Source organism: Cydia splendana, chromosome 23 (genome assembly GCF_910591565.1).
Source record: "Cydia splendana chromosome 23, ilCydSple1.2, whole genome shotgun sequence".
NCBI lineage: Eukaryota > Metazoa > Arthropoda > Insecta > Lepidoptera > Tortricidae > Cydia > Cydia splendana.
The window spans coordinates 6,100,633-6,117,812 of record NC_085982.1 but is presented as its reverse complement, the minus strand read 5'-3'; the positions used below and the strand labels follow the sequence as shown (position 1 = coordinate 6,117,812).

At 36.6% G+C, this 17,180-nt stretch overlaps 1 protein-coding gene across 2 annotated transcripts in view; it reads left to right on the top strand.

Annotated features, from left to right (window-relative positions):
* Window positions 1–10,012: 10,012 nt before the first annotated feature.
* Window positions 10,013–17,180, top strand: part of LOC134801826 (igLON family member 5-like) — a 241,042-nt gene continuing 233,874 nt past the window's right edge. For both annotated transcript variants that reach the window (XM_063774458.1, XM_063774456.1), the window contains exon 1: window positions 10,013–10,134. The gene's annotated coding sequence lies outside the window, so the exon portion shown is untranslated. The remainder of the gene's footprint in view (window positions 10,135–17,180) is intronic.

Sequence of the window (17,180 nt, the reverse complement as noted above, 5' to 3'; positions counted from 1 at the left end):
GTTCCAAAACGTGGATTTATTACATTTATTAAGGCTTTAACAGACGAGCGTACCGAACCGCGACATTGGTACGGTCGGTATTGGATGGAATGTTGTTCGCCGTAAGCCCGTATAAAGACGCAGCTATGAGTAAAAGCGAGAAAGAGATAAGCTGACCTGACCAAGGTCACGACCCGGTACGCCCGTCTGTTAGTGTTTAAAACCAAACAAACATACATCTTTATAAAAGGTTTGTAATCAGCAATCACTAATCAGTTTCCTCCGGCGTTTCGTTTTCTATGGGAAGCACCGCGTGATGACCGATCACCCAAAACTGATTGAGAAATAAAATTAAACGAATAAAAATGATTATAGTTTCAAAACCTTGTTATTTAAATGATAATTAGCGTATAAAATAATTTAAATACATTTTCGGTTACTGATGAAGTTAAAGTGACGTCACTAAGTCTATGACTCCCCCCTCCCCCTTGTCACAACATGTCACATTTTCTTGACCCCCTCCCTTCCCCTAAACGTGTGATGTAATTAATGGATGACCCCTTAAATCGGTGATGCCTAGGTCAGGCGTGGCTCACTCCGCGATTTCGTCGCTTTGCAACAGGTAGCTAAAAGTACATCCGTTCCACACCAATTTTGTTGGCTAGCCCATGGTCTAATAAAACATGGTCTTCCATTCCCAGAGTGACACGGGCCTACGTCACAATAACATTGCCACTTTATTTCAACATAACATGTTACATGGGTACATTATACCTATGGTTAATAAGTTAAAATATTTCTTTATAATTTTATAATTTTCATTTATATGTATTTTAGCTTAAATTTTACAATAACACGTCATTTTTAATTACTCGTTAGCAATATCTTCTGATTCACGAAAGAAATTTCAGACTTTCGGGTAATTCTGTTTATACTACTGGCAACACAGGATAGCGCTGGGCACATTTGACAATTCGGATCTAGATAACTTCATGCCCTGACCGTCATCCTTGTCGAACGCGTGTTAATTGTTATTTCCTTCTCGCTCAGTGTCAGCAGTCGCAGTGTTTTCCAAACTTTTCACGTCGTAAGCTTGGTAATTAATGTGTAACTGTGAATTAGTTTTTTAAACGTTTGTCTTGTATAGATAAATAAAGTTTAATTTAATACATTACATTTGTTTTATTTTACTATGTTTCTACATGAATAACTTAAAATTAATGCCGTTAAAATAATTTTCACCGTTGGTTAAAATTCTCCCACATTTCAAAGTTTGAGAACCTGTCAACAGCATGATGACGTAGGCGCGTGTCAGTTAGGTCATACGCGAATCTCGGAATGGAGTACCAGGCGGAGTATATTATTATACCATGGGCTAGCCATAAGCCGCGCGTGGCGCTGTCGCCACCTAGCGGCCATAATTAATATCTGTCCTGATCGTAACAGACGCGTTTTGTTAGAGAGTGAGTCTTCTGTACCTAGTACTATTATTTATTCTGTACCTAGGTGACCTAGGCATGACTAATTATCCCGTTAGCAGCGATTTGGCAACTTCCGCGTCAAGTCTAGCCCTCACGTCTGGTCGTAAACCTAGTTCCAGATATCTTATATTAGGAGTTAGTGCCCATAAAATGTGTAGCTACATGCAAGCGGCGTATGACTGTCTTTTTTAGGGTTCCGTAGCCAACTATAGTATCCCTTATAGTTTCGGATCCAAACGGACAAAATGTTACTTCTGTAAAGAATTTGAGCAATAGTTTTTTTTATACATCGTTACTATGCTGCCGAAGCTAGCTCGACCGAAGTTTCACAGGTGGACATTGACGTATAATATCCCATAATACGTCAATGCAGGTGGGGCAATGATTTCAAAAATACCTACCTACTAATAAGTCAATGAAGCGGGGATCGTTTTTACTGAATTAACGAAGGTCTAGCTCTGTCAGGGGCTCTTAGGCCAAGCGCGCACCACGATTTTAATTTTTGCGACACGATTTTAGAATCGCGCTGTAATATATCGCAGAAAATTCACTGCGCGCACTGCGATGAAAAAGTCGACGATTTGTTCATTCTCAACATGGATTTCGTACCAGTCGTTTGTCATGAAACGTGTCTTTAATATGCGTTCGCCGTATAACTTTGAGTATTTATACCACAAAGGTGATCTCCTTCTATTTCCATAATTAAATGGTCAACATCTAGCGTCTCATCTTAAGACTCCATCGTAGAAGCAGTTTCCGACATGATGAGGCTTGGAGAGCGAAGCGCCGACTGAGGTCCGGGGTGCGATTTTATTATCGCAGTGCGCGCAGGGCCATACAACTCCGTATGCTGCAATTCACTTTGCGACAATCGCGTCGCGAGCAGTCGCGGAAAAATGTGACAAATCACAATTTTAAAATCGCTGCGATTTTTTTGTCGCATATGCGCGCACTGCCATATAAACACATACGTTATATTTCTGCGACTAAATTATCGCGCGACAAAAAGTCGTGGTGCGCGCTTGGCCTTATGCTGTCTCTCTCTGTTAGGTTATGTCGGCCTACAGTATTATTGTTTTAGTAAAAGGGTAAAAGGTAAAAGGTAAGTTATTTTTTTTTTCATTACGGTTTTTGAATCTATAGTTATTCTATTTGTCTATGAATGAATCACTACCTACATAGGTAGGTACAATACTTAGTCAAATGCAGTGTCAAATGAGTTAGTTTCGAGTACACTGTCCCATAAGATACGTGATTTATATTACAATTAGAATGTAATATGTAAATTGTTCGCCGAATTTAACTATTACTTCCTGTCGGTGGACGTTGTCACAAATAGAAAGAAACGTTTAAATCTATATTTAAGTACCTCCTCATTATTAGGGACACGTAAAGCCTGACCAGGAATATTTATGATCACGCGCCATGTTGCGGAATTTCAATGGAACTATTTTTTCATACCGCGAAAACCGAAATTCGCAAATTGCGGGGCTATTATTCCAATAAAGGCGTAACCAGTGGGGCGACACTCCTGACTTCGGTCGAACTCGGCTCCGTTCGGCTCAGCATTGCTCCGAGCAATTATTAGGGTTGGCACCACTTGACTTCCTTTTGCGTCCACGACCACAGATAAGATAATCACTTGAATTTTGACAACCCTAAATTGCCGAAAGGGATAGTGCCATATATTAGAAAGGGATAGCATGATTCGACCCTGAATCGCTGTCAAACTTCGGGTTTGTAGGAAGTGTCCTTTCTGTACGGCAGTACTATTATTTCTTCTGTGGCGTAACCTAATTAGAGTGACAGAAAAAGATGCCCGCAATTTGCGAACTTTGATTTTCGCGGTTATAGCCCTGAACAGATAAAGAACCACTGACCTATAGTACAACAAACATAAAATACTAAACATATACCTATTAATCTAATTAATGTTCACACATTAGTGTTTTACGACCTATTTTCTTACTAATTGTTGCAATGTTATCTCCTGACCTTATGTACTTAATTAGCGTTTACATTGACGCTATATAATGTAGATGTGTTATATAATTACTACTTACTAGCAGGCCAATTCAAGTTTTAGCTATTAGATAGCTATATATAGTAACAGCACCAGTCATGGGACATTTAAGAGGAAATTTGGAGTATTTATGATATTTCCCTTGTACATGTAAATGGTCTTCCGCTTAGCGTGTTAAAAGATGAAAGTCCTATCCGCCTTTCATGTTTTAGGCGTGTTGTATCAAAGATACTGCAATGAGTTTCCACATAATTAACAAATTAAAACTATGCTTTTTTTCTCCAGTCATGGACACCAAAGCTCCAGTAATGGGCCCCCGGTAATGGACGTGGATCCAGTAATGGGCCCCCTATAATGGACATTGCTCTATCAGTATAAAATTTTGAAACGGGGAATAAGTTATGGCAAAAAAATCAATTTTTGGTATAAGCTTTTATCGCTGAATGTATTTTTCTTTCCACAGCCAATTATTATTGTATTAGATTCATCGAGACAATTCTAATATACCCAAACACAATTAGTTAGGGTTTATTGCGATAAAGTTCCCATGGCCACCTCCTGTCTCCATCATCAGATCAAGTCCATGTTATCATAATATTGCATTATCATCCGATTTGCATACTTAATTACGTACTTACACAAAATTTCAACTCAATCGGAAATCGAAAAGTGGGTCAAATTCAGCTACCAAGATTTGACAAACACTAACTAACAAGGCAAGTTAAATAAAAGTTTGGAAAAACGATATTAATTTATCCTAAGTCCGAGAATACCTCCTGGTTGACATATTTCGTAACTACATTTTACTTCTGTATTGTTTAAAACATGAAATTATGTCATGGCAAGCATCATTATGTCAATTGTCCCATCATAGGAGGTATGCAGTTTTACAGCTCCTATAATGGGATTGGGCCAAATACCACTATTTTTTTTACATCTGTGGAGTCACAACATAGTGTGATGTATACCTTATCTCATGGTAAATGCAATTAACAAAACACATTCTAGTTTTCATCAAGTATTAATTAATTAAAATTTAATAAATTAACTCACCTCTCTTAGCGAAGTTGTTAAGAATTTTTAGTGATATTTTTTTTCAGTGGCACGACAAGTTTTGGGTTGACGCACATTTCTTAAAAAATAACCGAATTTAATAAAAATTCAAACATAATCAGCTCTAGGACTCTTATTTATGATAAAAATATATCCAGTGTTTATAAACTACTTTTATATACTTATTTTAGAGGAATTGTGTTTTTTTGTCCCATTACTGGTTCCGTGTCCATTATAGGGTATACTACTATACATATATATTATATATTAGATCTGGGCTTCAACCGCGAAAATCGAAGGTCGCAAATTGTGGGCATCTTTTTCTGTCATTCTAATGGGAGTGAAATAGAAAGATGTTCGCAATTTGCGAATTTCGGTGTTCGCGGCAGGCCCTCAGTTTCCACTTTCCAGTACGATACAGTACAGTCAAAAGTGACGTTTTTGAAAACGTGTGTGGTTGAAAAGTGGTTTGAAAGTGTTATTTAAACATCATAATCTGATAGAAATTAGACGTTTAAAGTGTCATTCTGTGGAACTTGCAAACTATGTAAACAAACCGCCATATTGAAATTGTCATAGATTGATGAATTTACTAGCGACTTTTGTTTACATAGTTAGCAAGTTCCATAGAATGACACTTTAAAGTAATAGATGCACCGTCTGGGCTATTAAAATTGCTACCTCGCTGCCAACATAGCCAGCAGGCCTATTATGGATGCCTTTATTCACGTGACAAAATATCCGTCACTTTTTAACAGAGCGCGATTGAAAGTAACAGATACCGTTTTATCACGCTGTCACGTAGACAAGAACGACCATCATATCCGTACTGGCCGCGTAGCCAAGATGCCAATCGCTTACGCTCCGTAGTGGTCGAAACGCAACTGTCACTGTCGCACTTACTCATACTAATACTCATTTATTTATAATATAATTACATATTACACGTCAAAAATGGAAATTAAATTAGATAAATTAAATTACAATTATTTGTATGTCTTTCCCATCACGGAACAATGGTGTTCCGGACCTTTGGGAGGCGTGCGCGGAGCCGAAGCCAACACGTAGAGGCCCTTTTGACACTTTAATGAAATGTAAGGGGTACACCGAGCGGAGGCTGCCCTTGCCCGTGTCATGGGACGCACGCAGAGGCAGCACCCGCCAGGGTGTAAGGACTATTGAGAGTTGATGGAATCTAAAATGAACTAGGTTATTGGGTGAAAGCGATGGACTAAGAATTGAGCTATGGGGTAAAAAACCGGACGCCTGCCTAATAAAACGGTATGCAATTTTATATCCGGCAGACGGTGACTCGCCCTCACAAGATGGGCCCCCACAAAAAGCGACATCTAGGATGGCTCAAGGGCAACACCGGTGTGAGCGGCTCAGGGGTGTCGAGAGGTGTGCGCCGCTTTCTACCCAGTGGCTGTTAACAGCCACTGTGCCAAATCGCGTCTTATGCATATTTCACTTCCACCCCTGGAGCTTATAGCTCTAACGACTCCACTCTGGCCGGCCGGCTAAGGCAAGCCAGAGGCAGAGAATCCTGTCCCACCCACCCTCCTTGCGGGTAACAGAACTCTCCAGGAGCACTCGGGTACGTGAGGTCGCTAATCCCCAACAGCTCGCCACAAGCTGCCCTGCGTTGACTGATTGCACTGGTAAAACCAGCGGGCGATGGGGTCGTCACATCCCTACGCCTAATTACAATTATTATTATTATGTTACAATTACATTATTATTACAGTTTTGGTTGGTAGTTGGTATACCTTATTTGGAAGAGTGATAGAGAGACATAAAGCTTTTCGTTGTCGAAGCGATAGCGATTGTAACCTTGGCTAGGCCGGCTGGTACTGGTCTAACTCTATCTATCCCCCAAATTGTATCGAAATCTGACAAAAATAAAATGACAAAAAAGAACGACCCTAAAACACTTGTGACTTGTGACGTACATAACGCCATTATTGTACAGTCGCCATCAGATATATCGGAGCGCCCGAGGTGCTCAAAAATATCTGAACACGCACTGTAACGCCTCGACAATAGAGGCGTGTTCAGATATTTGTGAGCGCCTTAGTCGCCCCGATATATCTGATGGCTGTAGGTACCTACTCGTAGGATCCGTGGCGAAAGGTCAACATGTCAATGTTAATTAGAACAATTACATAATTATTGCAGCCACTGTTATGCAACTGCATCTACTTGTTCGAGGAGATAAAACACGGGAGTATCTTCATTGTTAGTAATTTATTACAATCTTTACTTATATCAAAAAGAATAGATAGTATAGAGGGGTCCTGTCATTGTAAATTTTGTAGTCACTGTAAATTTACTGCCATCTATCGACACACGACTAAAACTAAAAATGAAAACGTATAAAGTTATCAAAAAATGTATATATATGGATAAATAATTTTATAATTTTTATATCATTTTGATCCATGTTCATTCACTGATATCTATGTGTTAAAATTGTTAAATATGAAACGGTGTCGTCACGCCATCTAGCCGAGGATAGGCTAAAGGTGTGTGCGCCACCTAGGGGCTGTCCATAAATTACGTCATCGATTTTTGTCAATTTTGGACCCCCCCCCCCCCTAAAATCATCCAAAAATCATGCTTCGAATGACCCTGTTTCCTCCTACGTCGTGCTACCGTCATCCGATGTCCAGACCCCCCCCCTAATTTGAAATGACGTAATTTATGAATAGCCCCCTATTCGAGAATGACTTTTACTTGAATTCCGAGGCACGTTTTTTCCTTAGACTTTATTCGTCTTATACGAAGTTACATATGTCTTTGCTTATATGGAGCGTGCATGAACTATAGAGGGAAGCATAGGAGCCGTCAGATTTTTGGGGCGAGGCCAGGGGTACGAAACTCCTGACTTCGGCCAAACTCGGCTCCGCTCGGCTCAGCATTGCTCCGAGCAATTATTAGGGTTGACACAACTTGACGTCCCTTTGCGTGCACGACCACAGATAAGATAATGGCTTGAATTTTGACAACCCTAAATAGCCGAAAGGGATAGTGCCATATATTAGAAAGGGACAGCACGATTCGACCCTGAACCGCTGTCAAACTTCGGTTTTGTAGGAAGTTTCATTTCTGTACGGCAGTACTATTATTTATTCTGTGGCGAGGCCTAAATGTGACGTTATGTTTATGATTCCGATGTAGCCCACAAGATGGCAGAACCTACTATGCACAAGGAAACGTACCGACGAAAACGGTAGATGGTAGCACTTGCTTTGGCAATGTACTTATATTGTATGTGTACAGTCAACTGTTAAAATATGGGTGTACAAATCATCTCAAAAATATGTCCCATAACTCTTATGTCAGTGAATTAAGAACTATGGGACATATTTTTGAGTAAGTTGTCTACACCTATATTTTTACAGTTGACTGTACATATGTTTCCGATTCAAGCCACAAGATGGCAGACCCTCCAACGCGCACGGTCCCTATACAGGGCGCCCAAAAATATGTTGACAAAACAATTTTTACTGCTGCATACTGTGGATAATTTATCACAAACGTGCGCATTTCTGTATCAAAGCAATGCTAAAGTACGATATTTTGAAATTTTGAAATTATTATATATTTAAATTTTATTGGCATTTTGTAAAAAGGTTTCCAAGAAAAAAAAAGATCGTCAACGTATCTTAATATCTTTGGCCCATCCTGTACTAGTTTGCAATACTCGTAAGCGCCACTTGCACCATCCCACTAACCCGGGGTTAAGCGGTTAAACCGTGAACCCAGGGTGTCAAATTGTACTGGTAACCATGGTAACACTAGGTTTAACCGGTTAACCCCGGGTTATTGAAGAGAGCAAGTGGCCCTAAAGAGTCGTAAGGCATGTTAAAATTCATAAAATATGATGACAATGAGGCACAATGAGGACAAGTACCGCAAGTTATACATGATTATTTTAATAAGTTAATAGCCTACAATATTATACGATGTCAATATAAAGGTCATACTGACCAAATTATACCATGGGACCAACCCCGAAATCACGAAAAAAAAATGGCGGTAAAAATCATAGGTACTTTTTGACTGGTCTGATGTTGATATTCTATGATGGGAGACTCAATTTTTTTTCGCATCCAGGTTACAGAATAAATAAAAAAAACTTACAAATTAAAACTTATTCGTAGGATTGACAGGAAAAACATACTGGCGTCATCTATAAAGTATTCGACCAGCCAACCCCATTCTGTATTTTCATACTCAGGCTAGAAACGTAGGGTCTTTTCTTTTTTTATTATTATTAAAGACGACGATGAAAATGATGATTACAAATCTTCACACATTCTCTAAACGAGCGTAGCATTAAATTAAAACTGTTTATTTCAATATGCACCTTACATTGTTGCACTTAAGGTACCTTTCTGAATGATGAAAGCAGGCTGTGCTGTATTCCGGGATAGTGCAGCTCAACGCCAAAAGCACGCAATTCACTGCCTTATCTACTTCAGATAAGATTCATTTTAAAAGGAAAGCTCTTAGAAGCTTCAAAAGCTCGGCGTTTGCATGTGTGCGGGGTCGTGTTGTGTTAACATCAAATCGTGATGTTCAAATTAGTGTTGGGCGTACGTTTTATCGATGGGACGGTAAAAGCTTTATCGATATTTTTGAAAGTTAGTAAGTAAATATTTAATATTATGCATCATAAAATCATAACATTACACAAAAAATTAAATACTTACAGACATTAATAAAGCTAGGTCGAATCATCAGTCGGGAGGTTGTATTATCCAAATATATAATTAAGGTGCCCACTGCCCAAATCGTGAAATAACTTTTCGTTGTCTACATTACTGATGTCCTATAATTTATAAACTTCAATGTACAGATAGTTATTCTCTACCAAACGTCTATATAGTCGGACCAAACTATCTTAGCGTAGCATTTAGATGGCAGTGTGGCCATCACTTATGTCAAATTTCTGTGAAAATATGACATTTATAATGATACTCCCTCACTCAGATCGTTCCTCAATAAATTAAAATAAATCCTCAAATCGGTGTAAAGTTAACTTAGGCGACCATTTTCGCAAATCAAATATACTATACAGAATCCAAGGTAATTTTTGGTAAGTAAATGCTGGCAAGGGCAAATGCGTATAGGTTTAATCATATCTTAAAAATCTCCTTTAATTTAATCTCAATTTATGAAAAACTGATTTGATTAGTGTATTTAAATATTATTTTGTTCTGTGCTTTGTACAACTCTTTATCTTTATGTACGTGCTTGTCGGGCAACTACAACATAGTGTCATAATTATTGCTGAATACATATTACCAGAAATGTATAAAAACGAAGAAATGGATTTTGTTCACTTAGTTTATACACAACGTTGGTTTGACACTAAATTTTAAAAAGGTCGACGAATACACGCTTGTACTTTTCAATGCACTATTTTCGAAACCAGTAACAATAAAAATAGACTGAACTATCGTCGATAAAATCTTATCGCCCCCAACACTATACGCGCACAAACGCGCGCCGCTAAGCTAGAGATGTGATAGCGAACGCGAAATAGAAACTCAGTTGAGTTAGCGTTCCACCGCGACCGGTCGCCTCTCGGTACGTCCCTAATCAGAATTTCAAATTCGAAAAAAGAATGCGTTCCGTTCCATTTTTAAATTAAAAAGTTGTGTCATTCGAAAATTGAATGGAGCTACTGTGAAAGTGTATTTTTATTTGTGATTTGAAATGTGCATTTTGTGTTGAGTTATTTATATTTTATGTAAAGTTGGGCCGTGAGTTTGTCTGCTTTTATAGCGATTGCTAAAATAACTGAGCAGTGCTAAGGGTTTAGTTATTTTAGGGCGAAGCTGAGACCTATTTTTTTTATTAATTTTAATTTGGTTTAATACAGCAGCTAAGCATATTGCATACATACAACTGGAGCAGAGATAAAATTGTAAAAAAAATATTTTGGTGGAGTTTTAATCGACATTTACACTTCATAAATTTTACGAATACCTACGAAAAACAAAAAAAGGATTACAAGAAAATTTAAATGTCCAAACATTTTCCGCGCTTTTAAGCATATAGGTATTGTAAAGCTAGAATGTTGACCAAGAAAACAAAAAGAAAATTTGCGCATTTTTTAAGTGTACTCACCAATAAAAAAATACTTTTCTGTTGCGATTACAGATTTTGAGATGGATTATAATTTTAAATTTTGTAAGCGAGAATATCTATAGGCATGACGTGCAAATAGCTTTGGTCTCGAGTGGCAACAATTTTCAATTTTTTTTAGCAGCAACACAACCTGTTTACAACTCTGATGAATGACATGAGGTGCAGTAACTTTTCCTCATTGCACCCAGGATGAGTAAAATGAGATTTTGCTTACAGAAAGCCAATCGCTAACATCGAAAGTCGAAATTTCCTTATATGTTTCTCTATCGCTCTGGTAACGATGTTTCGATTTTTAGCTTCTGACTAGCAGGGTCCGGTTTAGGACCGGGATGATCTGTATGTGTGTATGATACGAACCTCTGTTCTGTATTGAGAGGTACAGATTATACCTGTCCGAGTAATCCACGTCTACTGGCCTAACGCCTCTAAATTATCGGGCTGTGCATTATCTGTACGGACAGATGAAGTTCGACCCGTTAATGTCCGGCCAAATAATCAAAAGCCATTAACAGCAAGCGAGCAAGACCTCTAGGGGAACGTACTTGGATTAATAGACTTGACTTATTGTCCTATGTCCCCTAGATGCCCCATCTATGCGTCCACAGTGCGCCGCCATCTGAATCGGTCTTGAGCTTCGTGCTTGAGTTCGCTCCAAGTCTTCCCGATAGTCTTCGCCTCTGCAATAGTCCGGCACCAGGTCTGCTTTGGATGGAAACTTTTCCTCTTTCCTTGGGGATTCCAGTTGAGAGCTCGCCTCGGTATGTGGTCAGGATCCCTTGGGAGTGTATGCCCAATCCAACTCCCTTTTCGGCGCTTGATCTGCTGGTCAATCGGGGTGTCATTGCAGCATCTCCACAGGTTGGCATTAGAAATTTTCTCGAGCCAGTATATACCGAGAATGCGGCGGAGGATTAATAGGGTTAGACTAAAAGACTGGGCGGGAGCTCAATCCGAAGAATCTTGCTCATTGCAACTGCGACAGAATTCAGAGCGAAATGTCTATGGTCACGAAAATCTCTGGAAATATTCAAACTGCCAGAAAAAAACATCAAACTAAATATTCAATTCTGAAATTTGACATGTCCTTAAAATTTTTCATGATTTGGTTTTCTTTGTCCCGGCTGAGTAGACTTGCAGACTAGGTATATTCATTTCGTGGTTATTCCGTACAATTTTACCCAGCTTCCTATCTTGAGGTTCAAGGTCTAGCAAGCTTGAGATTGTAGATCGACGACCCGGCCCGGCTTCGCACGGGTTACACAAAACCTTAACAAATTAGCTACACGACTAAATCTTCCTCAAGAATCACTTTATTGATTGGTGAATACCCCATGCAAATCCGTTCAGTAGTATTTAAGTTTATCGCGATACATACACAAAAACAGCTTTAGACGCAGCGGGGGACTTAGTTTTATAAGGTGTTGATAAATCAACTTTGTAGTGTCACTCATTGATATAGATAGAGTTAGACAAGACAAGTCTGGAACGATTTTGATAGCACACGCAGTGCAAGTGTTAATTTATACGTCATAATTTCATAGAAGTTTGACGTCTAAAATAACACTTACACTGCGTGTGCTATCACAATCGTTGCAGACTTATCTTTGGACTCTAGTTAGGAATGCAAAAAGCATCTACAATAGGAGCTGGTAACTATTGGCACGAAGATCGTGATCGTAAACCTGAAATCGATAACAACTCCACAGTCACACATTTTGCGGTATAAACTTGAACTTCGGAAAAAAGTAATGTCTTTAAACAGACATTATTGTGTCTTGTATTATTAGTTTGTATGTGACCCATTTCTCTCGCATACACAAAAACACACAATGTAGTGCCAACTGAACACACATTAGTCTACAGCCGACCTTGCCTCGACATTCGCGATAATTACGAGTATGCAAATGTATTCATTCATTACGTTCCATAACGCCATCGTCACTCATTAATATTCTCTTGTTTTTATTATTACTCATTTTGGAACGCATAAGCTTGTCGCGTATTGAGAAAACTTTTTTATTTAGAAATAAACTCTATAATGTCATCGCCTCATTGGTGTTTTTCAGGGCTAATAAACAAGCGTCAGCGTCTAACATTTAAGTAAACATATTAATTATAAACTGTTTTGGGGTGTGTTGTATTAGACTACCAATACCTACCAATACTAATTTTAAACTATTTTTTGTTCAACTATTTTTAGACTATGACATTATTCAAAATAAACCTTTTAATTTAATATTAGATACTCTTTAGTAAAATTACGTCAAACAATTGAACCGAAAAATCAATCTTTTATATTAACAAAAAAACAGTTTTTTTTCCAACTAATCATAGTTTGTTATTCGTATTTTGATAACTTGTCTAGTTTTTATATGCTGGATCTGTTTCACCCTACGATCTCCACAAATCCCTGCATGATATGAACTTACTCCGACCAATTTCAGAATAAGTTATTGGTCATAAAAACTAGATTTTATTGACATTGCCTTTAAAACTACGACTAGGAATTTTGCTCAATAATCTCAATATGTAGTCAGCTAGCTATTTGATACGATATCTATGTCTATTATCTAGTACATCCGTTTAATATATCCTAGAGTGCGCGTCGATATTTTTATCGATATATTTTGATAAGTTATGCAATGATAATGATAACACAAATCTGTCGGATTTGTTTATCTATAGGTTAGTGTAACTGGGTAACTGAAGTATTCCAAATGCTAAAATCTTTCTCTGACAGAACCATAATAATTGGAGCCTGGATCAGTTACAACTCTGCAGGTCAAGACAACGACAAGGTGTTTTTTTTCTTGTGACCGAATTTTATGGATTTATTTCGGCGGATGAGCCTTTTAAAATAATAAAATACATAGATAAATTATACTTTGAGGTCCTGAGACTCCTGAGGTAGCAAAATACATTAAAGATATCTACACATACTCGTACTCGTAGTAGGTTTTAAGAGTCTGTAAATGATGATAAAAACAAAATAGTTAAGGAATACTAGCCACTGCGCAGTTGATTTGTCTTTGTTTTAACAGAAAATATAAATATTATGTTTCAAGCCTTATCGATATCGATATATTTCACTCAAACTCAAATCGTCACATCTCTTTTTCTGCTCAATCTAAAGCAAAGTAAGTATAAATTAAATCACGCACGTATCTACTTTCCATTTAAATTAAAATAGATACCTTCCCTTACCTATTTGCAAAAATGAATAAACCCATTCATTGGCTTCCTAATCCTATCAACAGATGTCATTAGCGAATGATTTAGCGTTTCCATTCACCCATTCACTCATTATCTGAGCGCCCTTTCTATATTCAAGGTCCCTTCACACCTTGATTTTTAAGTTTTTTCTGCGGTGTCGTATTTCAATATCTAGTCATCCCCTAATGTTTGCTAAATAGCAATATTGTATTATATTGTATTGAATTTCAAGGTTGCCCGCCGCCGAATTCTCACGCACATCATCTGGCATAGACAAAAAAAAAGTATATTTTTAATTAATAGAGATAGGTAGTAAAAAGTATTTTTATCTGCAGCCATAACAAATTATTGTTTAAATATACGTTTGATATAATCTTTACATGACTAAAATAGTGAATGGCTCATAATTATTGCTTTAATAGCCTTACATAGATAATCAACCACCCAAGTCGACTATCTGACTAGTTAATGTTAAAAAGTATCAATATCAATAGATATAACATTTGTCTACAGGGTTAAAGAAATGTTTTGTATCTACAGATTTTCCAGTCTTTAATAGTCATTAGTTGGTGGGTAAAGTACGTTTATAAAATGTAACATAATTACCTACTCATAAGTCTAATAAAAAAAATTAAATATCAAAGTGGAATAAAAAATCGACACAAGTCGGAAACTGCTTTTTTGCCCAGAATAAACTTAGCCACACTTGATACAATTTCTCGTATTTTTACAATAAACATATAGGTTATACTAACAAACATAAAATAAATATTAATCACTACAGAGCCGGCAATCATTAAGTACTTCTCCGGGCCCCGACCGATACATAAATATGCCGTTTGTAATACAACTTGAAATACTGCTTGAGTTAACTTAAGAGGTGTGAGAACCAAGCTTAAGGTTAACAGTATCTTAAGTATCTCTTCTTTCTAAATACCAGTAAGAGTATAATTATAACTGCAGTCTTATATTGCTGTATAATTTAATTAATGATGAAAAAAAACCTTTACTTTTATGTGACATCTACAGGACTTATTGAATACTTACTTGATTGAAACTGCATGAGTCAGACAAATAGATATTTCATATTTTTCAATGCTTTAATCTCCTCCAAATTTTGGTTTATGATTTGTGCAAAAATAGAACACAATTTTAGTCACACTGTTCAACTGTAAAATTAGTTTAATATTACTGTGACTAGCGCTCATGACAGTTAAAATTCAAAAATGTAATTTGATTGGCACTATTTTAAATTCTCTATAAATATTTTGATCAAGACAACTAGGAATTCAGAGTTTTATATGTACCTGTGATATGTACTAAGTAGGTACCTACAAAATTTCGGAATCCTAGCTACTTAGTAGATATGTTAAACAATTCAATTCATAAAAATATATAGATATGATAAAAGGTTATATAAAATCACAGAAACAAAATATTTGGCTAATAGCAAACTACATAATACTATTTAAAATAGGACCAACGCCAAACCCTTTGATGGGCGATCAAGATTAGGTATCCCGATGAAAGATTTACCTTTTAAATCTTCTACGTTATTCTTGAACAGATAGTTTTAATAGAATTCATCTAAATTATAATATACATATCTACACATTTGTACACAAAAAAAATGAGATGTAAGAACATTTTTGATATAAGTTCAAGCATTTTCCTATACATATTATAAGAAGTTACTGTTTTATAGCAAAAGGCATACATAACAATACAAGTTACCGTCAAAAATATTATTTGAAACACACTTATTGCTGACTGTACTTCTTCTCATTTTCACGTACATATTAGGTAATTCTGGAGACCTTTCTGATGAGCCTAAACTCGATATGTGTTTTTGTTTTTCTATTGAGAAGTTCCTTTGGCTACCTTCTGACTGCATCATCAGATCAGCTCTATGTTATCATAGGTATTATTGCATTGTCATTCTAATTATGGAAGTCGGTACACCAATTTTCAGATATCAGGAAGTGGATTAATTAAAATTTAACTTACAAAATTTGAATCACATATATAAAAATGTACGTAGTGGAGCAAAATAAAAGTGTGTAAAACCCAGACTATTGCTATAGACCTTGGATCATAATATCTGTTTACGTTGCCAGATATATTGTGCCAGGTAATTTGATATATGCATACGTAAACATAATAAAATTGCTATCAATGTCTGTTCCTGCACTGACGAAAAGCAGATGTGTAGTATAACTTTCAAAGATGAGTACCTACCTAACGTATAAAAAATCATACTAATAGTTTCTAATATTAACGCTTTTGTGTAATATGTATGAGTAAATGTAAAAAAAGGATATACACTTACTTATCGAGATCTAAAATGTAACATGTTGTTAAATAAAATAAGTTAGAAAATAATATAGGTCATACATATAGGTATAGTATAGTATGTATACGTAGTATAGGTAATTGTTCAAATCTTCAGAAGTTACCTCTAATTTAGTGCGGTCTATTTATAAAAAAACCTTTACATTAGTACGATTGTTTACGAATCTTACCTGATTTCCATTGTAAATGAATGACAATAAATCATTGATTCACTCATTTGTCATTCGGGTGTTCAACAACAGCTGCCCTTAAAAACAAAAACAGAACGCTCCAATTGAAGGACCGTTTACAAAACATTATTATCAATGACCCAAATAAATTAAAAAAATAACTGAATCCTCATTTCAATGAAAGAACCTCGCGAAAAATGTCCTCAATGTTGCCATCAAAAAGCAATCGAGGCAGACATCTTAAATCGAACGATTATATTGCTTCTCAAGTAAAAAACGACGTATGTATATTTGAATTTGTATGAAGATATGGCTGTTAAACTTATTTCCTTCGGCCTCTCTTGAGTGGAGTTGTGAGTTAATGACAGCAATTCTACAAGAGCCGCTGCGCTTTTAAAAATGGCGGCGAGAACGGGATGAATCATTGTGTTTAAAAAAATACCTATAGCATAATAATAAGAAATTATAGCGGAATTCTATTGTATTGTACCCATTTGGGGGGTTAAAGCTCTCAAATTAAAAAATCGCTTAAAAATGACGGGGTTTCAATTTATAATAATCGTATTAAATAAAATTGAAACTTAATAAACGTCACTTTACGTGGGTCCGTCAAAGAAATCAAAATACACTAATCTTAATCCAATGACCAACTAGTGCAAAGCCATATCAAATGTTTTGGTCAATTTGAATTATTCTTTATCAAAATTAGAATAGGTACTTACCTAAAGAATTTTTACTAACCCAGAA